Source organism: Hibiscus syriacus, unplaced genomic scaffold (genome assembly GCF_006381635.1).
Source record: "Hibiscus syriacus cultivar Baekdansim isolate YM2019G1 unplaced genomic scaffold, ASM638163v2 tig00000218_pilon, whole genome shotgun sequence".
Taxonomy (NCBI): domain Eukaryota; kingdom Viridiplantae; phylum Streptophyta; class Magnoliopsida; order Malvales; family Malvaceae; genus Hibiscus; species Hibiscus syriacus.
The window spans coordinates 1,897,057-1,923,656 of NW_024061774.1; the positions used below are offsets into that span (position 1 = coordinate 1,897,057).

The 26,600-nt window shown below is 34.3% G+C and overlaps 1 pseudogene; it reads left to right on the top strand.

The window, feature by feature from the left end:
* The first annotated feature begins 22,991 nt into the window (after positions 1–22,991).
* Positions 22,992–25,672, top strand: LOC120147968 (annotated as a pseudogene).
* The last annotated feature ends 928 nt before the right edge of the window (positions 25,673–26,600 follow it).

Below are 26,600 nucleotides of genomic sequence, written 5' to 3' on the forward strand. Positions count from 1 at the left end.
AATCAGATGGTAAATATTTTATAAAAAATACAAAGGAGGTAGGAAAATGAATTACATAGAGGAAATCAATTACAATTATCAACATTGAAAAATATTTTTCATAAAACCAATTACAAATATCAAAACTGGAAAAAAAGTCCGAAAAATATTTTTCAACTATCAAATACAAAAAGAAAATATTTTCCAAAAATTATTTTCTACCTATAAAACACACCCTAAATGAACTAATATATATATATATGGACTTATCACAAGCATTTGTAACATCATACAAAACGTAAGCATTATAATACTCATTAACACCTTATAGCACGCATTTTAATCATTGTTAGCCTTTCATGGGTAAATTATACATTTAGTACTTAAAATATTAGTTTTGGTTTGTTTTATTATTTAAATTTTTATTTTTTTTTCAAAATCATACTTAATATTTAGGGTTTATTTCATTTTAGTACTTTGCCATTGAAAATTTAATGGCAATGTATTTTTTACAGGTAAATTACATCATTCATCATTCAACTATCTTCTTACTCCTATTTTGGTAATAAAGTTTAACAATTTTTAATTTAACTGCTTAACTTTCAAATTGCTCATATTTTAATCACTCTAATTTATTTTATTAATAATTCTTGTGACATGATATTTTTTATTATTATTTTATTAATATATAATTAACAAAAAAATTAAATTTGAATATTAGAGTGATTAAATTAGGAGAAATTTAAAGGTTAAGTAATTAAATTAAAAAAATTGAAACTTTAGTGACCAAAAGGTGTCATACAAGTCACTCGTTAAGTTTTTAATGATAATATACTAAAATGAAATAAAAACTAAACATTATGTATGATTTTGAAAAAAAAAGTAAAAGTTTACATACTAAAATGAACCAAAATTGATGGTTTAGGTGCTAAATGCATAGTTTACCCTAAATTCATTTACTATTTGAAGGGTTTCTTATAATTTTTCCTACTTTTCTATTACTACGCACAATGATTTTCTAGTCATCTTTACCCACAAACGAACATTCTTAATCATTTCACATTTTGTTAATAATCAAACTACGCAATTATGATATTTTGATACACAAGAGCGTTTTGGTAATTTTCGCCACCAAGGATCGTTTAGTTATTTCTGTAGTTACGAAAGTATTTTAGATATTTTCTTGTTCATAGTCTTTTATTTTTCTTAATCGCACCATTAATAATAATGTAACACCCCAGATCGATGTGGTTGACCAGATATGATTCGAGGTGTCGTATTAGGTCACCGGAGCGACCCACAATAAAAATATAGAAAAAATTAAATTTTTTGTTAAAGTGCATAAAATCTTAAAACAATTTATAATTAAAATACAAGTTCAAAAAATCATTCATGTATTACAAACATAATTAAAATCATACATGTTTCAAACTCATTATATAAAAAAAATCAAATGTGACCTACATGCCCCCTAATTACCTTTACCGTACTCTTCAACCCAAGTCAAAGGAACTCCCACTACAGATGTCACTAGCTATGTTGGATCAATTCTTTTAACCTGAAATGGTGAGTAAAAGAGTGAACTTTGGGAAGCTCAGTAATACATAACTACTAAGTGATGCTGAAGGACATACAAATAAGTGGAAAATCATAATTTTTTCCTTATTAATTCAGACTTCTACAGGTTTCGGGATGAGCTACGGTTCGATTGATATTTCTTCGAGTAAAAGATAAGAAGCTTACAATTAAGATGAAAAGTTCAGAGGACCAGGTTCAGGAGATCGGAATAGGATGTCTAGTGTGTTCAAACCAAAACCAGTAAAAAGGTACAATCTTTTTAAAATAGTAACAATTTAAAACATATTTTTTAGACTATAGTAAAACCCTCCAACCGAACACCAATATGTAGTTCCACAAAATTGCATCCATAAGGACTTATTGTAACATCCCAAACTATGGGTTAGTGACTAAATTGTAAAACTTCAGAATGTGGTGATTAAAGTAGGATATTTGAATAGTTCAATGAGTTATTCAAAAATATTTCCTGAAGATTTTAGTAATTATTAAATGAATCAAAGGGAAAAATGGTCATTTAACATGAAAGATATTTTTCCCTCTTATAAGATAAGGGAACCACGTGGGGAAATGAGAGATTTCTCCAGAGTTTTCGTCTTCCTTCTCCCAGCCGTGAACTCCAACTTGCAAGGTAAGATTTCTTAATAGTGATTATTAGCTGAAATTTAAGTTGGGTTTCGATCATTAGATGATAACTAAGCTTAAAGAAACTTAAGTTATCTTAAAATCAAAAGATGATGGAATTAAGAGAGATTAAAGATTATGAGTTCTTGAATGAAATCTTGATATAGAGTTGATAATTAGAATTGGAAGTTGAATTTGACTTGTCATCAATCTAAATAAGGAATATGAAGTGTTAGAATGAGATTTGGAACATGTTGATATTTGCGTATGATTCTTGAATGCCATATAAAGGATATGATTGGGAGGTTAAAGAAGTGATTATTAAGTAGAAATAAGTGTAAATATGTGTATGAAAGTTAGGAATATTAAAGAAGGTGAAATATGAAGTGTTGAGAGGAAAATGAAGGGATTTTCGTGTTCAAAATGACATTTCTGGGTTGTGTGCATCAATACATCTTCAATGGGTACCGATGCACTCTCAAATAAATAAACATCAAAATCAATTAGTGCATTTATGCATAAGGAGTGCATCGATGCACCCCCTAAGAAGAAAACATCGAATGTAAATGGTGTACCGATGCACGTTAAGGAATGCATCAATACCTGTAGAGTGCCGCGATGCATACTCCATAAAAGATGAAAATAGTCTTTCTTTTAGCCCAAGAAGTGATAGTTTAGAAGATATCAATTAGTATACTGATACGTATCAATGTATTACTATGTAGGTTTGGAGCGTAATCCTGTTCCGGAACAATCGAAGAACTAGGATCAAACCAAAGTAAGGATACGATGAGTGCATAGTGTATTGTATATGGTGATTCATGGAAATAAGACTTGTGTTAAGTCTATTTCCTATATTAGAATGCATGAATTAATGATATAAGCATGTGATTGGTATAAGTATATGTGTTTATGTTATGATGTTATAAGTGGAAGGGAACTATATGACATATAGTATTTAGGGCAATGATTTATGTGAAATATAATAACCAAGTATAAGTTATGTAAGTTAGTGTATGTAACTAATATGATGGACTCATGATTAAATGAAGACTGAAATAAGTTGAGTAACATTGATGTATATATGATAGAAAATGAGAATCAGATGTAACTAAGAAACACTGGCATAAGTTATTATACTAACATTTAATAGTAGTTATATAAGAATTATATAGAAAAATCATATGTGAATAGGTTTAGATAATAAAATATGTGAGGTTGAATTAAGTAAATATGGAATTAGTATAAACTTTATATGTTGTAAGGGATTATGCAAATCGGTAAGATAATTTATATGGTATTGATATAAGGGTATATGCATAAAATAATATGAGATGTTGTGAAGCTATGTGATATGCTATGAGAATGACCCATGTGAATACATGAGCTATATGAATTAGTGATGTGCATGTATATGAATATAAGTATTATGAGCTACGTGCTTATGAGATATGATATGGAACATGAGCTATGTGAAAATAAGTAGTAATTACATGTGCAAATGGAATGTTATGTGAAAAGTTATGTGGCTATGTGAAGATGTGTAATGGTATAAAGATATGCCCATGTATGTGAATGAGAGCTAGGGGTATAGTTAGCTATGTGAAATAGTTAAGTAATTACATGTGCAAATGTAAATGTTATGTGAAAAGTTTGTGGCTATGTGAAGAGTGTAATGGTATAAAGATAATGCCCATGTTATGTGATATGAGACAGGGGTATAGTTGACATGCCAAGAGTCGAGGGATTATTAGTGGTCCTTCGGGACAAACAATGGTCCTTCGGGACATAGTGGTTCTTCGGAACAATCAGTGGTCCTTCGGGACAAATATTCAGTGCCCATTGAGGGAAATATACGAGCTGTGGTGATAACATAGTGCACAACCTCTATATACTCGCACATCTTTAGTTCTCACATGTGTACATGGGCTAATAAAGAGATAATATAAATAAACTTGATATGATGATATATTTGTTTCCTTGTGAAATGTTATGTGTGATATATGATTGTACAAATGGTAATTATAAGATCATATGATAAAAGGAATCTATGATAGTGATAAAAATGAGGATGATGATATAGTTGCTTGATTGTATATGTTATATGATATAAGTGAGTACATATTAAGATATATGATATGAACATGAGAGATTATATGAACAAGAGAATAAGAGATATGAATGATAATGACATGTATGTATATATGTATGTATGTATGTATATATGTATGTATGTATATATGTATGTATGTATATATGTATGTATGTATGTATATATATATATGTATGTATATATGTATGTATGTATGTATGTATATATGTATGTATGTATGTATGTATGTATGTATGCATGTATTATATATATGTATGTATGTATGTATATATGTATGTATGTATATATGTATGTATGCATGTATGTATATAATGTATTTGTTACATAAATAAGGATATGACTTGTATGATATAATAGTAGTAATTAATCATGCATGATTACAAGTTATAGTTTACATTATATGTTTATTTGCCTCACTAAGTCATCGACTTAGGGTGTGAGTGTTTCACACGTAGGTTCTGAAAAGCGAGAGGAGAAGTGAAGAGGAGCAAGACAGGCCAGACTCTCCTTTCCACAGATCAGATCAGAATTGTAGTTAAGTATATATATTTGGTTGTATATAGTGTGTTGGCATGTAACGAAATTGTGAATTACTAATGCTCTGATTGATTTTGTTTATTTTGGTCCAACTTGTGTGAATTAACATCTTTTATTTTAATGAAAGTTTAAAATTTTCATGATTTTCTTTAAGAGTCAAAGTTTGAAAAGTCAATGTGACATCTCGGACTCGAATTTTAGTCAGATACGGGTTGGGGGTGTTACATTTAATGGTATTAGAGCTACGGTTAAGCCGATTCTAGGCTTAAAACGAAGTCAAAAGTGTTTTAAAAAGTATACATGCCAACACAAAGTGAAAAATTTTCTGATATGATAGTGTAAGGAGTGTACTGTCCTGTTAATAGAGTTAAATTGTTATATTAAATTAGATATCTGATCATGAGAGCTTTCAAAGTGAAGCGAAAGGAGATAGACCTGAAGGTAATAGCAATTCACCTGCCCTGGCCAGGCAGGGCAAAACAAACACCTTAGGGAATGCATGTATAGGATTAAATAATGTTTTTCATTAAGTTGAATGAATGTATAGCAGTAGTTAAAATAGTTAAGAGCACCCAAGTTCAAGGGTGAATTTGTTGAAGGTTCTGTTGTTACAGACATTTGGTTAAATGATATGAAGATAATGCTAGAAGGTTTTCATTTCTCTAAGTGGAGAAGTTAAATTGAGTAGTTTCATTACTACGTGGGCAAGCTAGAGTATGGTGGACAAATGTCACCATAAGAACGTTAAAGGATCAAATGATGGGGTTCGAATTGTAAAAGAGTTCAAGAATAAGTGCATCAGTGATACGTTTATAAGATGAATGAAATCAGAGTTATGAATTTGAAACAAAGGGATAGATTGTGTATAAGCAAGAGTGTGGATATGATAATAGTTTGTAATCTAGAAAGAAAGAGTTAGCGTTGGCTAAAAATATTTCGTGATGAAAGCGTGTAACACTTCAACCCGTACCCGACTCAGATACAAGTCCGAGGTGTCACATTGACTTTTTAAACCTTGACTCTTAAAGAAAATCATGAAAATTTTAAACTTTCTTTAAAATAAAAGATGTTAATTTACACAAGTTGGACCAAAATAAACAAAATTAATCAGAGCATTAGAAATCCAAAATTTTGTTACATGCCAATACACTATATACAACCAAATATCTACACTTAACTACCATTCTGATCTGATTTGTGGAAAGGAGAGTCTGACCTGTCTTGCTCCTCTTCACATCTCTTCTTGCTTTCCAAAACCTACTTGTGAACACTCACACGCTAAGTTGATGACTTATTGAGGCATAAAAAAACATATAATAGAAACTCTAACTCAGAGCAACACATGAACACTTAATATGATTCTACCATTCACAAACATATAATATTTCTTATAACATATACATACATGCACCTGTATATTATCATCTTCACACTTAGCATTATTATCAAACCATCTTATCATATAATCTCATCTTCACTAAATTTGCACATCATCAATCACTAAGAGTAATTCACAAAGAATCAAACATAACAGTGAAATTTACGTTTGTCTACTAAACTATAACATATATGATCATGTTATGCACATATGCAAATAATCCTCTTATGTAAATTTCACTTAAATTTTCTTTGAATTGCCCATGTAAATTATTGAGATCAGAAGGTATGTGAGTACACTGAGGTTGTTCACAAACTGTCACCACAACTCGAATAATTCCCACTAGGGGCACTGAATATTTGTCCCGAAGGACTGTCCCGAAGGACCACTATTACCATTCACAAACATATAATATTTCTTATAACATATACATACATGCACCTGTATATTATCATCTTCACACTTAGCATTATTATCAAACCATCTTATCATATAATCTCATCTTCACTAAATTTGCACATCATCAATCACTAAGAGTTATTCACAAAGAATCAAACATAACAGTGAAATTTACGTTTGTCTACTAAACTATAACATATATGATCATGTTATGCACATATGCAAATAATCCTCTTATGTAAATTTCACTTAAATTTTATCTTTGAATTGCCCATGTAAATTATTGAGATCAGAAGGTATGTGAGTACACTGAGGTTGTGCACAAATACTGTCACCACAACTCGAATAATTCCCACTAGGGGCACTGAATATTTGTCCCGAAGGACCACTATGTCCTGAAGGACCACTATGCCCCGAAGGACCACTATGCCCCGAAGGACCATTGATATGTCCCGAAGGACCACTGATAATCCCTCATCTCTTGGCATGCCAATTATACCTACAGTTCTCATATTAAATAACATGAGCTTAAATATGTATACACTTCACATTTTCATATCTCTCTTATCACTCATCATATAACACATCATTCACTTCACATGTACACATATGATCACTTAGCATTATCCTTTGGTAATACCGCTTATTACACATAATGTCATATTAAAACATGGATGAATTATGCATATACTCACTTGCACGTAGAATAATTCCATATAAATCACATATCACATGGCTCATATCTCAAACATATACTCTTATAACTTCTTATCACTTGATTTCATATAGCTCAATAGTCACATGACTTATTTTATATACATATATTCATATACTTTATAATTACATAGTTTACTCCATTTAACCCATAATCACATAATCACATAATTCACTTACATATATATCATTTTCATACCTAAATCATATAACACCTAAGTCTTCCTCATAAAGTTATACTATATGTTCATATAATCTCATTTTATCCTATAAGTCAATACTTATCTTGACTCACTTCTCTATTTATTCACATAATTGATTATATCAATTCATATAATTTATTACATTATCCTGCATTTATATTGATCATGTAATCTATATCATAACATATAATTTATATACTAAATTAATCCATTTATTTACCTTCATGTCACTTGACTCATATATCATAGTTTCTTTTAAATATAATTCTTCTCTAAACACTTAACTTATAATTTGGTATCATCATTTATATTTATGCACCCTAATTTACATACTATTCTCCTAAAGTCTTATAACCTTTTCTTATATAAACCCTTATACCATATAATATAACCTATACTTGATTATCTTATGATCACAATTACCTATATCAAATAATGCTTTAACTTACAACCTAGGTCACATGTTTATTTCATTCCTTATAATTTTATCACACATCTTATGTCACATTTCCTACAATTTCATATTCCTTTATTACTTGACTTATTTCTTGTTCCTATATCTTCTTATATACATATAAATATATGCTTTCTCATCTTATAACTTATATTATATATGCATGCAATCTTAGAAGTTAATAATCAGTAAATCAGATAATATTCTTGCATTGTTTCAAAAATCATTATCATATAACACATAAATATACACCACATAGCATGTAATGCAAGCATGTCACATTCACATAGTACGCAATCTTAATCATGCTTCGACTCATGCTATCATATATTCAAAATATATGGAACAGACTTATCATAAGTCCAATTCCCATGTAAAAGTACATATATTCCAATAGTATGCACTCAATTTGGCCTCACTAAGTTCTAATCCCCTTTTATGATTTCCTTTCTTTTGATCGAAACTTAACTTGATAGTCGTCCCAAAACTTGTTTGTACTCTATACCTACATAATCATACATTGATACATATCAGTATCCAATATACTCTAATCTATAATTTCTTAGACCAAAAGAAAGGTCTATTTCTTTTTCCCTTTGAAGTGCATCGATACATTTTACAGTGTATCGATGCATCCCTTAACATGTGCATCGATGCACTACCCCATGCATCGATACACAATTTACATTCGATATTTCTATTTTAATGGGTGTATCGATGCACTCCCTATGCATCGATGTACTCCTTGCATTCGATGTTCATTTATTTGAGAGTGCATCGATACATATTGAAGATGTACCGATGCACACTACCCAGAAATTACATCTTGAGCACGAAGATGTCTTGTTTTGACCCTAAATTCTACTTATTAATCTCTCATTATACCTTAAAACTTATTTATACATATATAAACCTTCTTATAACACTATAACACTTTACCATCTCCCATAATTCACCATAATTCTTGAATCAAAGAATTTCATTAAATTTTCCATGTGTTTTAAATTCAATTCTATCACCTCTAACTTCTTAATTAACCCATTGACAAGTCAGATTCATTCTTAGAACTTCAAAAACCTTTTTATAATAAAAGTTCATTTCTTAATTCTTAATAGAAATTCCTTTCAAATTCTCTCTTATTGGTGTTTTAAACTTATATAAGCTTTCCTTAAGCTTATATAACCCCCAAAGACTCAAATCCAACTCAAGAATTCAAGAAATCAACAACTAAATCAAACTTACCTTTAAATGGACCCAACGTGAAGAAAGAAGAAGAAGAGATAGCTTTCCAGATAACTCTCCCCCCCATCCCCACGTGTTATCTTCCTAAATAAGGGGGAGAAATATCATCCCATCCAAATTACCATAATACCCTTATAATCCTTTCATATTTACCCTTTATCCAATAATGAATATTCTATTAAAATCCTTGAACTTTTTAATTTTTCCTAAATTGATCCCTAAATTTCAAAATTCTCATTTTAGTCACTGACCCGAATTTTGGGATGTTACAAATCTCCCATCCTTTAAAGAAAATTCATCCTCAAATTTTCACTGAACATATCAATAAGAACATATCTTCTAATGTTCTCATACGAACTCCTTTACTCAATCTTTCCTTCCTTAAGGTTCCATGCAAATACTTATCTCATTTTCTACATCATGGCTTTTTGTTCAGAATACACAACTTTATTCAGATTCACATCATAATTGATTAACTCAACTTTATCTTTTCCTCCAATCTTATAACTCTATTACCTTTACTCTGATAGCTAGTCATAACATCTGTTCAATCAATGTTTTAACTCATAAACTCTGGCTTTCTATATCTTATACGCTTGTCCTTGATGCACTTATTCTTGAACTCTTCTACAAATTCTAACCACTTCTTTAGATCTTTTAATTTCTTATGGTGACACTTGTCACCATATTCTATCTTATCCATAAAATAAAAAGAACACTTCACATCACTTTTTCGATTCAAAACTGTGAAAACCTTCTATCACTATTCTAATATGATTTCAACTTTATGAAATCAACCTTTAATCTTATAAGACACTTTATGAGGTTTTGCTCTTCATCCTGCCTTGCTAGGGTAGGTGAATTCTATCACCATCAGATTTGTCAGCTATCGATTTACTTTGACAATTTCTATAATCAATTTCTACTATATCATACAAATCTTATTCTATTAGCAAGACAACATACTCCTTACAGTATCATATCAGAATTTTTCACTTGTAGTTGGCATGTACACATTTTTAAACCTCATTGACTTCGGTTAAGCCTAAAATCGACTAAATGTAACACCCCAACCCGTACCTGACTCAGATATAAGTTTGAGGTGTCACATTGACTTTTCAAACCTTGACTCTAAAAAAATCATGAAATTTTAAACTTTATTTAAAATAAAGATGTTAATTTACACAAGTTAGACCAAAATTAATCAGAGCATTAGAAATCCAAAATTTTGTTACATGCCAACACACTATATACAACCAATACCTACTTAACTACCATTCTGATCTGATTTGTGGAAAGGAGAGTATGACCTGTCTTGCTCATCTTCACTTCTCTCTCACTTTCCAAACCTACGTGTGAACACTCACACGCTAAGTCGATGACTTAGTGAGGCATAAAAAAAACATATAATAGAAACTCTAACTCAGAGCAACGATGAACACTTAATATGATTATACCATTCACAAACATATAATATTCATATAACATATACATGCACATGTATATTATCATCTTCACACTTAGCATTATTATCAACCTTCTTATCATATAATCTCATCTTCACTAAATTTGTACATCATCAATCACTTAGAGCAATTCACAAAGAATCAAACATAACAGTGAAATTTACGTTTGTCTACTAAACTATAACACATATGATCATGTTATGCACATATGCAAATAATCCTCTTATGCAAATTTCACTTAAATTTTATCTTTAAATTGCCTATGTACATTATTGAGAATAGAAGGTACGTGAGTATACTGAGGTTGTGCACAAATGCTGTCACTACAGCTCGAATAATTCCCACTAGGGCACTGAATATTTGTCCCGAGACAACTATGTCCCGAAGGACCACTGATAATCCTCGACTTGGCATGCCAATTATACCTACAGCTCTCATATTAAATAACATGGGCTTAAATATGGATACACTTCACATTTTCATATCTCTCTTATCACTCATCATATAACACATCATTCACTTCACATGTACACATATGATCACTTAGCATTATACATTGGTAATACCGCTCATTACACATAATGTCATATTAAACATGGATGAATTATGCATATAATCACTTGCACGTAGAACAATTCCATAAATCACATATCACATGGCTTATAACTTATTCTTATATTTTCTCAAACATATACTCTTATAACTTCTTATCATAACCTTCTTATCACTTGATTTCATATAGCTCAATAGTCACGTGACTTACTTTATATACATATATTCACTACTTTATAATTACATAGTTTACTCCATTTCACCCATAGTCACATAATCACATAATTCCACTTACATATATATCATTTTCATACCTAAATCATATAACGCCTAAGTCTTCCTCATAAAGTTAACTATATGTTCATATAATCTCATTTTATCCTATAAGTCAATACTTATCTTGACTCACTTTTCCATTTATTCACATAATTGATTATATCAATTCATATAATTTATTACATTATCCTGCATTTATTAATCATGTAATCTATATCATAACATAATTTATATTCTAAATTAATCTATTATCTAGCTTCATGTCACTTGACTCCTATATCATAGTTTCTTTTAAATATAATTCTTCTCTAAACACTTAACTTATAATTTGGTATCATCATTTATATTTATGCACCCTAATTTATATATATTCTCCTAATGTTTATAACTTTTTCTTTTATAAACCCTTATACCATATAATATAACCTATAGTTGATTATCTTATGATTACAATCACTTATATCAATAATGCTTTAACTTACAACCTAGGTCACATGTTTATTTCATTCCTTATGACTTTATCACACAACTTATGTCACATTTCCTACAATTTCATATTCCTTTATTACTTGACTTATTTCTTGTTCCTATATCTTCTTATATACATATAAATATATGCTTTCATCTTATAACTTATATATATATGCATGCAATCTTAGAAGTTAATAATCAGTAAATCAGATAATATTCTTGCATTGTTTCAAAAATCATTATCATATAACACATAAATATACACCACATAGCATGTAATGCAAGCATGTCACATTCACATAGTACGCAATCTTAATCATGCTTCGACTCATGCTATCATATATTCAAATATGGAACAGACTTATCATAAGTCCAATTCCCATGTAAAGTACATATATTCCAATAGTATGCACTCACTTGGCCTCACTAAGTTCCAATCCCTTTTATGATTTCCTTTCTTTTGATCGAAACTTAACTTGATAGTCGTCCCAAAACTTGTTTGTACTCTATACCTACATAATCATACATTGATACATATCAGTATCCAATTGATATACTCTAATCTATATTTCTTAGACCAAAAGAAAGGTCTATTTCTTTTTCCCTTTGAAGTGCATCGATACATTTTACAGTGTATCGATGCATCCCTTAACATGTGCATCGATGCACTACCCCATGCATCGATACACAATTTACATTCGATATTTCTATTTAATGGGTGTATCGATGCACTCCCTATGCATCGATGTACTCCTTCATTCGATGTTCATTTATTTGAGAGTGCATCGATACATATTGAAGATATACCGATGCCACTACCCAGAAATTACATCTTGAGCACGAAGATGTCTTTTTTTGACCCTAATTCTACTTATTAATCTCTCATTATACCTTAAACTTATTTATACATATAAACCTTCTTATAACACTATAACACTTTACCATCTCCCATAATTCACCATAATTCTTGAATCAAAGAATTTCATTAAATTTCCATGTGTTCTAAATTCAATTATATCACCTCTAACTTCTTAATTAACCCTTTGACAAGTTAAATTCATTCTTAGAACTTCAAAAACCTTTTTATAACAAAAGTTCATTTCTTAACTCTTAATAGAAATTCCTTTCAAATTCTCTCTTTGGTGTTTTAAACTTATATAGCTTTCATTAAGCTTATATAACCCCCCAAGAATAAAATCCAACTCAAGAATTCAAGAAATCACAACTAAATCAAACTTACCTTTAAAGATGGAAGCCAATGTGAAGAAGGATGAAGAAGAGATAAGCTTTCCAGATAACTCTCCCCATCCCCACGTGTTATCTTCCTAAATAAGGGGGAGAAAAATATCATGTAATCCAAATTACCATAATACCCTTATAATCCTTTCATATTTACCCTTTTATCTAATAATAAAATATTCCTATTAAAATCCTTGAACTTTTAATTTTTCCTAAATTGATCCCCAAATTTCAAAATTCCTATTTTAGTCACTAAGCCGGATTTCGGGATGTTACAAATTGTATCGGATATAGTTGTATATATTGAGTATGTAAATGTGATGTAGTGAAAAGATAAGGATTTACATGTTTAAGAGGATAAAGAGTAATAGAAAAGTTTAAGAATGAATATGTATCGGTGATCAGTTTATAAGACAAAGAAAGTTACAACGTTTGATTTTAAAACAGAGGAATAGTACTGTGTGTGAGTAAAAGTCTGAGTTTGAAAAGTTGAGTATACCTTTGAGGAAAATTTCGACGGAAAAGAAGGTATATGATCGGGTGATAAGGTTTGTACCATAGATTGAAAATTAAAGACTGTGTTCAGAAATTTAAATGTGCAACCGAATAATGTTAGAAGATTCTCACTATTATTAAGTGGATAATTTAGATGAAGTAATTTAGTTACTATGCGGTTGAGTTAAAGTATGGTAAAAATGTTGTTATGGGAATAATGAAAGATTTATTGATGTGAATATTGTTCGGATGAGTTTAAGAAATAAGTACTCGGTGATTAGTTTATAATAGAAGAAGTTAAAATGTTGAATATGAACAAAGAAATTTCATGGTATATGAGAAATAATTATGGATTTGATAAGTTAAGTTAATCAAGTATAAGGTGAATCTGGATTTGGTTATGTATTCTGATCATATAGATGAAATAAGTATTTATAAAAGATTAAGGAAGAAATTATCAGTACAAGAGATGATAAAGGAAGAGGTTTTATATAAATAAAGGAAGATTATCAAATTACGAAGATGTGATGAAATTGATAATCATGGAGTATAAGTGATATGAAAAGAGTATGAGAGCCTGAGAAAATATAGATCTATGTTACAAGGATATTTTGATTTATGGAGGAGTAAAGGGATAAAGAAAGTAAATGAAAAAGGAAATTAAAGGGTTAAGTAAGATAAATGTTATATGGAAGTGTAGATGATAAGTTCGATATAAAAATAAGAAAATGTGCAAGGTAATGTGAAAAGACTGTTTGATTCTGTAAAGTATATGTTGAATCACAATTGAAGAGATTTAAAGTTGTGTTTGGTCAAATGATGATGGAATATAAGTTTGTATTGTTATAAAGTAATTAGAAATTAATGAAGAAATAGATGGATTTATGGTATAGAGTGATGAGAATAGAGGTGTTGCCTATATAATGAGTGACATTATGTGGATTTTAGAAAGGTCAAGGAAATGCATAATAGAAGGAGAGAGAAACGATAAATGAATTGAGGTTACTAGTTACTGTTTATCTGATAAGTGACAGTAGATGAATATATATATAAGGGAAAAGGTAATTGAAGAACTACAGGAAGGAAATATTAAGTAAATGAGGTAACATAAGAACATTAGAAGATATGTTTTTATTAATGTGCGCATGAAAATTTGAGGACGAATTTTCTTAAAAGGAGGAGAGATTTGTAACATCCCAAACTATGAGTTAGTGACTAAATTGTAAAACTTCAGAATGTGGTGATTAAAGTAGGATATTTGAATAGTTCAATGAGTTATTCAGAAATATTTCCTGAAAGTTTTTAGTAATTATTAAAGGAATCAAAGGGAAAAATGGTCATTTAGCATGAAAGATATTTTTTCCCTCTTATAAGATAAGGGAACCACGTGGGGAAATGAGAGATTTCTCCAGAGTTTCTTCTTCCTTTTCCCAGTCGTGGACTCCAACTTGCAATGGTAAGATTTCTTAATAGTGATTACTAGCTGAAATTTAAGTTGGGTTTCGATCACTAGATGATAACTAAGCTTAAAGAAAGCTTAAGTTATCTTAAAATCAAAAGATGGGAATTAGGAGAGATTAAAGATTATGAGTTCTTGAATGAAATCTTGATATAGAGTTGATAATTAGAATTGGAAGTTGAATTTAACTTGTCATCAATCTAAATAAGGAATATAAAAGTGTTAGAATGAGATTTGGAACATGTCGATTTGCGTATGATTCTTGAATGCCATATAAAGGATATGATTGTGAGGTTAAAGAAGTGATTATTGAGTAGAAAATAAGTGTAAATATGTGTATGAAAGTTAGGAATATTAAAGAGGGTGAAATATGAAGTGTTGAGAGGAAAATGAAGGGATTTTCGTGTTCAAATGACATTTATAGGTTGTGTGCATCGGTACATCTTCATGGGTACCGATGCACTCTCAAATAAATAAACATCAAATGCAATTAGTGCATCGATGCATAAGGAGTGCATCGATGCACCCTCTTAAGAAGAAAACATCGAATGTAAATGGTGTACCGATGCACAGGTAGTACATCGATGTACACGTTAAGGAATACATCGATACACTGTAGAGTGCATCGATGGATACCTTCATTAAAAGATGAAATAGTCTTTCTTTTAGCCCAAGAAGTGATAGTTTAGAAGATATCAATTAGTATACTAATACATATCAATGCATTACTATGTAGGGTTAGAGCGTAATCCTGTTCCTGAACAATCGAAGAATTAGGATCGAACCAAAGCAAGGCTAAGGTGAGTGCATAGTGTATTGTATATGGTGATTCATGGAAATAAGACTTGTGTTAAGTCTATTTCCTATATTAGAATGCATGAATTAATGAATATAAGCATGATTGGTATAAGTATATGTGTTATTGTTATGATATGCATGGATATGTTAGAGTAGTAAATATATATATATATATATATATATATTATATATATATATATATATATATATCTAATTCATGTGATTAGATAAGAAGATGATATAGGTTATATGATCATGAACTAAGTAGATAATAAAGATTTAAGTAATAACAAGAGAAAGTGGTATACACTTGGTGGTATAAATACCCAGAATTATATAGACATGTAATATAGGGTTAAGTAATGAGGAATTATGGGTCTATATGACTGAGAAGATAGAAGAACCATGGGTAAATATATATAAGTGTACACAAACTCTAGGGAATGTTATAAGTGGAAGGGAACTATGACATATAGTATATTGTAGGGCAATGATTTATGTAAATATGATAACCAAGTATAAGTTATGTAAGTTAGATTCTATGTAACTAATATGATGGACTCATATGATTAAATGAAGACTGAAATAAGTTGAGTAACATTGATTATATATGATAGAAAATGAGAATCAATATAACTAAGAAACACTGGCATAAGTTATTATACTAACATTTATAGTAGTATATAAGATTATATAGGAAATCATATGTGAATATAGGTTTAGATAATAAAATATGTGAGGTTGAATTAAGTAAATATATGGAATTAATATAAACTTTGTATGTTGTAAAGGATTATGCAAATCGTAAGATAAGTTAATATTGATATAAGGGTATATGCATAAAATTATATGAAATGAGTTGTGAAGTTATGTGATATGCTATGAGAAATGACCCATGTGAATACATAAGCTTATATGAATTAGTGATGTGAATGTATATGTGAATATAAATAATATGAGCTATGTGCTTATGAGATATGAATATGGAACATGAACTATGTGAAAATAAGTTAAGTAATTACATGTGCAAATGGAAATGTTAAGTGAAAAGCTGTGGCTATGTGAAGATGTGTAATAGTATAAAAGATAATGCCCATGTTATATGATATGAGCTAGGGGTATAGTTGACATGCCAAGAGTCGAGGGATTATCAGTGGTCATTCGGGACAAACATTGGTCCTTCGGGACATAGTGGTTCTTCGGAACAATCAGTGGTCCTTCGGGACATAGTGGTCCTTTGGGACATAGTGGTCCTTTGGGACAAATATTCAGTGCCCCTTGAGGGAATTATACGAGCTGTGGTTACAGTATAGTGCACAACCTCTATGTACTCGCATATCTTTAGTTCTCACATGTGTACATGGGCTAATAAAGATATAATATAAATAAACTTGATATGATGATATGTTTATTTTCTTGTAAAATGTTATGTATGATATATGATTGTACAAATGGTAATTATAAGATCATATGATAAAAGAAATCTATGATAGTGATAAAATGAGGATGATGATATAGTTGCTTGATTGTATATGTTATATGATATAAGTGAGTACATGTTAAGATATATGATATGAACATGGGAGATTATATGAACAAGAGAATAAGATATATGAATGATAATGACATATATGTATATATGTATGTATGTATATATGTATGTATGTATGTATATATGTATGTATGTATGTATGTATGTATATATGTAGTAGTGTATTTGTTACATGAATAAGGATATGAGCGGTATGATATAATAGTAGTAATTATTCATGCATTATTACAAGTTATAGTTTACATTATATTTATTTGCCTCACTAAGTGATCGACTTAGTGTGTGAGTGTTTTACACGTAGGTTATGAAAAGCGAGATGAGAAGTGAAGAGGAGCAAGACAGGTCAGACCTCCTATATCAGATCAGAATTGTAGTTAAGTGTAGATATTGGTTATATAGTGTGTTGGCATGTAACGAAATTGTGAATTACTAATGCTCTGATTGATTTTTTTATTTTGGTCCAAATTGTGTGAATTAACATCTTTTTTTTAATGAAAGTTTAAAATTTTCATGATTTTCTTTAAGAGTCAAAGTTTGAAAAGTCAATGTGACATCTCGGACTCGGATCCGGTTTGGGGGTGTTACATTATGCTAGGCTCGTTGGGCATAAGTGACAATCTAAGGGAGCACCTTGGGTCCATAAGGTCTTACCCTAACCAAAGCGTAGGTGCCTACCTGAGGGGTGTGCGCTCAGGTCCATAAGAACTTACCCAAAGAACATAGCAGAGGTGTCACCCTAAGAGTATCTTAGGGTCCATTAGGTCTTCCATTAGGCTATTAGGCCTAGGAAGCTCACCCAAAGGTCGCCTTAGATCTATAAGGAATTACCAGCTGATCGGTACTGAACCTATATAAGGAATTACCAACCGATCAGTGCTGAACCTGAATAAGGAATTACCAACTTGATCAGAGCTGAACCTATATAAGGAATTACTAGCTTGATCAGAGCTAAACCTACAGAGAATTCATTCCAGATCTCATAGCACCCTGAAGAAATTAGTTTTCAGACAATATATTACGGTAGTAGAAATCAGAGTTCAGACATATCAATTCAGTAGAACATTATCCAGAGATCATGAATTAGACAGGCATGCTTAAAACTTCATTAACTCAGAAATCTCAGTAAAACACATTTCAAATAGATAGAACAAGCATATAACAAAAGGGAACACTAGAGGATCCAATTATTTTTCGAATGTACTTGGTAATTATCCAGCGAGGTAAACATGAACTTCTTCAACTGATCGAACTTGAGTAATGAGATCCCTTTTTAAAAAGTTGGATTACTAACAACCGATCACCATTAGAAAAGTAATACATTAGTATCGTAGAAATTCGGGTATAACCCTAAGATTTTCAGAAACTGCTACATCGAATTATTTAAGATTCATATATTCCTGTGGTAATTCTGTAAATCATACACACATAAGGATTATAGCCATTTAAATTCCTGAGAAATTTTGGTAATTCAGTTTAGTAAAGGCAAGTAGTGATTTACAATATTTCAGATTTCAAGTGTCTTATCCAACTTCCAAATCCATTCGAACTGATCATATCCCAATAATGTAGTCGAGTTTGTGGGTAGAGATATCTCATGAATATTCACTTCTTAGTACTAATTGCACCATATAGTTGAGTTGAGCTGAGCTGAGCACTTTCAAAATTATCATCGAACGAACCTCAAGGAGACGAACATGTATTCAATCATTCCATGACTTGGGGGTATATTAGGTTATTTACCCTCCAGGGGCATTTTGGTTATTTTATAGTTCAAGGGTATTCTAGTCCTTTACTTCTGTCCAGTATTTCTATTTAATTAAAATTTTCCAAATAATTCAAACATGAGTAGTACTTTCGATGTCTTAGTCTTTATGTGCTTACTGATAAATCAATTATTATGGGTCACGCACCTTGTCGAATGTTAAGATCCGATTATCAATGACTATCTGAGCAGATCAAACAGATGAAACAATATTCTATCTAATTAAATACAAATTCTCAAGGTACTTTCATTCTCAGGTCGGTCCAGGCCTTTTTTACCTCATAGGGGCAATTTCATAATTTCATAAACAGATAATTTCGGTATTAAAGCTTTTGACAATGACAAATAGAATTTAAAGATTATGAGGTTATTTTCTTTTTCGAATAATCACCGAACTTGAAATCATTTCTTATCAGTCTTCTTGTGTCTATGCATGTAGTCTGAGCGTTATTCAATTTAATTTACTTTATTTCACATTAAGATCAAGTTTATAAATTTTAAATACACAAGTAATTATATATATTCACCATGCATTTACCAATACCAACATGTTCCTTTAAGCATGCATAAGTTAGTAATGTATCACCTCGATTTGTGCTATACCGATCGAACATTTAAACTCCATTCGTTCACTCTCGAACTTGAATCCAACGTCCAATAATATCTCAGGGCTTAATTACGGAGAACGGATTAAATCAGAAGGTAAAATGCTGAAAACATTACCGGTTTTAATTTGGGGAAACAGACTTCAGATTCGAGCTCTAAACGTCAAAAAACATAAATATAACTTTTCGAAAAATTGACTTTTTGGGTCAAAGTCAACGGTCAACAGTTAACTATAGTCATGGTCAACAGTCAACTATAGTCATAGTCAACAGTCAACGGGTCAAAGTCAACGGGTTGACTCAGACGAGTTGACTCGAACGAGTTGACTCAACATGACCTGTTTGGGTTGACTCTTCAGGTCAAATAGACTCGGTTCAGACTGGGTTAGACGGTTCGGGTCGGTTCAGACGACTTGACTGATTCTAAAAGGTTTCCAGGGCAGGGGAAGAAGCCCCACGCGCACGTGACAGTGCATGGCGACGTATGAGACGGTGGCAAGGGCGGGGCGGTCAGTCAATTACTCCGGAAGCTCAACAATAAAAAATAATTCCACAATAGTCCAAACAATTCAAATCAACCTAAACAAACGTATGAAACCTTACCCAACCGACGATCGGCGATGGAGCAACGATGGGGCCTCGGTCTCGGTTGGGTTCTAAGCGCACTGCGACGAAGAGTTCAGTTATACCGACGATGAGGTGATAACGATTGAGGCGACCGAAATTGTCGAAAAATCAAACGGTGGGGCTAGGGATTTGACGAAGTTTTTTTGGCTTTTCCACGACGTTTGGTGACCGTTCCGGGAACGGGGGTTGAGGGGTTTGGTCGCGGTTGCTGGGAGTCGAACGGTAGTTGTGACGCGCTGAACGACGGTCGGACGAAGTGATGGGGATGGCTTGGTTTGGGGTTTGGGATATCACGAGGGTGCCTGTTTCACTAACACACATGGGGGTGTTTTGAAATGGATATTTTTTTTAAACACGAGCCTTAACACTTAAAATATGTATTTATTAATTAAAAACCCGAACAGTAGCCTAGCCTAGTGGCTAAGGCGTGGGCACATGACCCTAGGGTCACAGGTTTTTTTTTCAACTGGTCAAAAAAATAGAATAATTTAGAGTTAAGTCCATGAACTCCCCAGATTTTTGAAACTAGCCCAAAAATTTCAGAAACTTATAGTTTAGTCCTTAAAAATTCAATTAATATATCAAAAATTTATATTGAAAATGGGGGTGTGACAAATAAACCATTTTAACACCTAGAGGTTATTTGGTCATTGATTCAAAAGAGTATTTTGGCCATTTTCTTACATACGTGGATACTTTAATCATTTCTTCAATCATAAGGATACTTTTGTCTTTTCCTACTCTCAATAACTTATTATTGTCGTTCTCTCTAATTCATTCGTTCATCTAGGTCCATAGTGATAATTAGTCATTTTAGTCTTCAAAAATGCATTTTAGTAATTTTCACTCGCACGTATACCATAAATTTTAAAGCTTATGAAAAGAGTATTTAATTTAATTATCAACGTCTTCGAGCATTTTTCTCATATTTGTGTTTTTCTTATCAATTATTATGACCAAAGACTATTTCACTTGTTCGAGGGTATTTCGATCTTTCACTAGGGCTTAACACACACACACTGAAGTCTTATGGCATTCCCTTAAGGTTCTATACTTTCAAATCATTTTTCATCACTTTTAATTTATTATTCACAATTAAGGAAAATTTAGTAATTTTACCTATATCTACTAATTAATTAATCGAGTGTCCTCAAATGTCATGCAAGATATTATAATTATGAAAGTCGTGAAATACTTCAAAGTTCGAAGTGTACTTGTCTTTATTTGTTGAATTGGGGTTTACCGACTTTAATTCGTGTGGTTAACCTTTTTCTCACGAACACAGGCGATCTCCAACATGAAAACGGACTTAAATAATTGTCCTAAAAAAATAGCTCATTACTATCTTTCATAAGTCGTCTAGAACATTGGAGATCAAGCTCTTCATCAAGTTGAATTTGCCGTTGCTTTTTTTTTACCATAGTTGTTTTCATTTGCTGGTTGCAGGTGGAAGCACAGCGTTCGTGAGGACAAAACCAACTTCCCCAGTCATTGAACAACCATTACTATTAAGGGGGCTGCTTGTCACGAAATTGGGCCTTTTCCCCACACTTTGGGCTATTTTGGCTATGTTGGGCCACATTTGGTCTTGGAGGTTGATAGAATAGTGTAGATTATTCTAGAACACTCAAGACTTGTACATATTCTAGAAGCATTCTAGAGTCTTCCATGTTAGGTAGGAAATAATGGAGAATTCTAGAGAATCTCTCCCTACCGTATGATCAAATCAATCTCCACCGTCCATTGAGGAGGTGGGATGCTATAAATAGTGTAGAATCCTCATTTGTAAATGATCCAAGAGTTGTAAGCATTCAAGCATTCAACAAGCTTCTCTCTAATTCTTTCCTTTCTTCTTTGTTTCCTTGCCAATCCTTTCTCTAGCACGAGTTCGAGTGAGGCTGACTTAGCTATCGCGAGGGGCGAAAAGGAGCTAAGGCCGCACGAGGCTTATTGAGCGATTAAGTCCGTGACAGTTGGTATCAGAGCCAGTAAAGGCGTCAATATCGTGCATGTGTATTGTAGGAATGGCCGGAAACTCGAACGAGTCGACTATTGCTGAGGAACGTGGAAGAGAAGCTGCACCCACCAACAAGAATAAGAAGAGGGACCAAAGTAAGGCCCGCGAGAGCGCTTCCTTAGAACCGATGGTGGCATAGTTTGGCGAGAAGCTGGAAAGGGTCTAGCACGACTTCAAGACATTGGAGGATCATGTCTTGGAACAAGTTGACACACTCAAAGGAAATGCCGAAGAGACCAACAACGAGGTGGAAGCTCGGTTCATACAGCTAGAGGATATGATCCAAGCCGTCCGTGAAAGCATCGAGGGGATGCGGGAGGACTTGACGCTCTGCAAGAGAGCCGCCGTTAGCGGGGGTGCTAACCATGTATCCACCCCGAGGGTCGAGTGCCCCAAGCCGTAAGGGTTTAACGGGGCAAGGGACGCCAAGGAAGTCGAAAACTACCTATGGCGGATGGAGCAATACTTCGAGGGAATCGGCCTTAACGACGAGGCCGCCAAGGTAAAGACCGCTGCCTTATATCTTTCTGATACTGCTATGTTATGGTGGCGTAGGAAACATGCCGACATTGAGCGAGGAGCTTGTCGGGTAGATACGTGGGATGAGTTCAAGAAAGAACTCAAGAAGCACTTCTATCCCGAGAATGTGGTCTACGAGGCTCGCAAGAAATTACGGGAGTTGAAGCAACGGGGTATTATGCGGGACTATGTGAAAGAATTCACAACCCTTATGCTTCAAATTCCCAATATGTCCGAAGAAGATCTCTTGTTCTACTTCATTGACGGACTACAAGGATGGGCCAAACAAGAGATGCACCGTCGGGACATTAAAACGGTTGATGAGGCCATTGTCATCGCCGAGTCACTCGTCGACTTCAAACCCTACTCCCACACCAATGCGATGAAAAATAAAGATAAGTATCCAACCAAAGGTGGGGGAGAACGGTGGGAGAATTACCAAGGCAACCGAGACCGAGATCACCGAAGGCCACAAGCTAAAGAGGGAGATCGTGATCGACGTCCGGGCCGAAGGGACTATGAAGAGAAGAAAAAGGCCTTCGTTCCCAAAGGAGGATGCTTCTTGTGTAAAGGACCGCATCCGATGAGTAGCTGTCCCAAACTTGGTTCTTTGTCCACCATCGTTGATCGTCAAGACACAGAGTCTCAAGCCGAGATGGGATCACTCCAAGTTCTAAACGCCTTGAAGGCCAAGTCGTTGACTCCAACACCGAGTAATGGGCTCATGTATGTGGAAGCGGTGATCAACGAGAAGCTGACAAGAGCCATGGTGGACACGGGAGCTACCCACAACTTCGTGTCCAAAGATGAAGCCAACCGTTTGGGCCTGAAGTACACTGAGAGCACAGGATGGCTCAAGACGGTAAATGCGCAAGCGACACCATTCTATGGCGTGGAACGAGGGGTCGAGCTACGCTTAGGCACTTGGAAAGGCCGAGTGAACTTCTCCGTCGTTCCCATAGATGACTTCAAGGTTGTTTTGGGGTTGGACTTCCTTCGACAGGTAACTGCTTTCCCTATGCCTTCCTTTAGTTCTGTTTGCATCTTGGAGAAAGGGTCTCCTTGCATGACCCCCACGGTCGAGGCACCGAAAGAGCAAGGTCGAGATGCCCCACAACTCTCGGCCATACAACTTGGTAAAGGCATCAAGAAAGGGGACATTACTTACTTGGCCATGCTAAAGGAAGATGACGAGATCGAGAAAACGGATGACCTACCATTAATCATCCGTGAAGTCTTAGAGGAAAACAAGGATGTGATGTCGCCCGAGTTACCAAATAAACTTCCACCAAGGCGTGAGGTGGATCACAAGATCGAGTTAGAACCCGGTGCCAAGCCGCCTGCCCTGGCACCCTACCGAATGGCCCCACCTGAACTTGAGGAACTTCGGAGGCAACTCAATGAGCTAGTAGATATGGGAATGATTCGACCTTCGAAGGCACCGTATGGCGCACCGGTACTCTTCCAAAAGAAGCACGATGGGTCATTGCGCATGTGCGTCGATTACCGGGCACTTAACAAGGTAACCATTAAAAATCGCTACCCGATCCCTTTGATTGCCGATTTATTTGACAGACTTGGAGGAGCTAAGGTGTACACGAAGATGGACTTGCAAAAAGGCTACTACCAAGTTCGAATAGCAGAAGGTGACGAGCCAAAGACTGCATGCATCACCCGATACAGATCATACGAGTGGTTGGTCATGCCCTTTGGTCTAACCAATGCACCGGCGACGTTTTGCACGCTCATGAACAAGCTCTTCCAACCGTACTTGGACCAGTTCATGGTGGTATACTTGGAAGATATCGTGGTATACAGTAACTCCATCGAAGAACATGTAGACCACTTGAGGATTGTGTTCAAGATACTTCGAGAAAACGAGCTGTACGTCAAGAAGGAAAAGTGCACGTTTGCCACCGAGGAGGTACACTTCCTTGGACATGTAATCAGCCACGGGAAGCTATTAATGGACAGGAACAAAATCAAGGCCATAATCGAGTGGGAGCCGCCGACCAAGGTAAGTGAGATGAGGTCCTTCCTTGGTCTAGTCAATTATTATCGCCGATTTATACAGGGCTACTCGGCGCAAGCATCACCATTGACGGACCTACTCAAGAAGGGGAAGGCATGGGAGTGGTCCGAACAATGTCAGAAGGCCTTTGAGAACCTGAAGGCAGCAGTTAGCCAAGAACCTGTCTTGGCTTTACCCGACTTTACTATGCCGTTGAGGTGCATACCGATGCATCCGACTTCGCTATCGGGGGAGTATTAATGCAAGAGGGGCATCCGATAGCATTTGAGAACCGCAAGCTGAATGACACCGAGAGGCGGTACACGGTGCAAGAGAAGGAGATGACGGCCATCATCCATTGCTTGCGGGTATGGAGACATTACTTACTCGGCGCACATTTCACCATCAAGACCGACAACGTGGCGACGAGTTACTTTCAGTCCCAGAAGAAGCTATCACCAAAACAAGCTAGGTGGCAAGACTTCCTAGCTGAGTTCGACTACACGTTGGAATACAAGCCGGACAAAGCCAACGTTGTAGCCGATGCCTTAAGTCGAAAAGCGGAGCTCGCCGCGATCTCTCTAGCCAAGGGAACCGTGTTGTAACGCATCAAGGAGGGCCTTGAGCAAGATCCAATGGAAAGAGAATTAGTAAAGCTGGCTAGCGATGGTAAAACCTAACGGTTTTGGGTAGAGGACGATCTACTCTACAACAAGGGACGACGAATCTATGTTCCAAAGTGGGACAACTTAAGGCGAGATCTTATCAAAGAGTGCCACGACACTAAGTGGCCTGGTCATCCGGGTCAAAATCGCACTATGGCATTGCTAGAAACGGCATACTTTTGGCCCCATATGAAGGATAGCGTGGAGCTTTACGTGAAGACTTGTCTTGTGTGCCAACAAGACAAAGTGGAGAACCGACAGCCGGCGGGATTACTGGAACCTTTACCAGTCCCCCAAAGACCTTGGGATGCGATCACCTTGGATCTCATTAGTGCATTACCCAAGTCTGAGGGATACGGTTCGATCATGGTCGTCGTGGACCGATTTTCTAAGTATGGGACTTTCATACCATGCCCCAAGGATTGCACTGCGGAGGAGGCCGCGCGAGCATTCTTCAAGAATGTCGTGAAGCATTGGGGCTTACCAAGGAGCATCATTAGTGATCGAGACCCTCGATTCACCGGATGCCTATGGACGAAATTGTTCAAGCTCCTTGGAACCGAGTTAAATTTCTCCACAAGTTTTCATCTTCAAACTGATGGGCAGACCGAACGGGTGAACGCTTTGTTGGAGTGTTATTTGCGGCACTTTGTGAGTGCTAACCAGCGAGATTGGGCTAAATTGCTAGACGTCGCCCAATTCTCTTATAACTTGCAACGAAGTGAAGCCACAGGCCGGAGTCCGTTCGAGCTTGCGATCGGACAACAACCGCTCACGCCGCACACACTGACAATGCCACTTGACGAGGGTAAGAGTCCCGGGGCCGCCAAGATGGCTAAGTCATGGGAGGAGAATGCCGACATCGCCC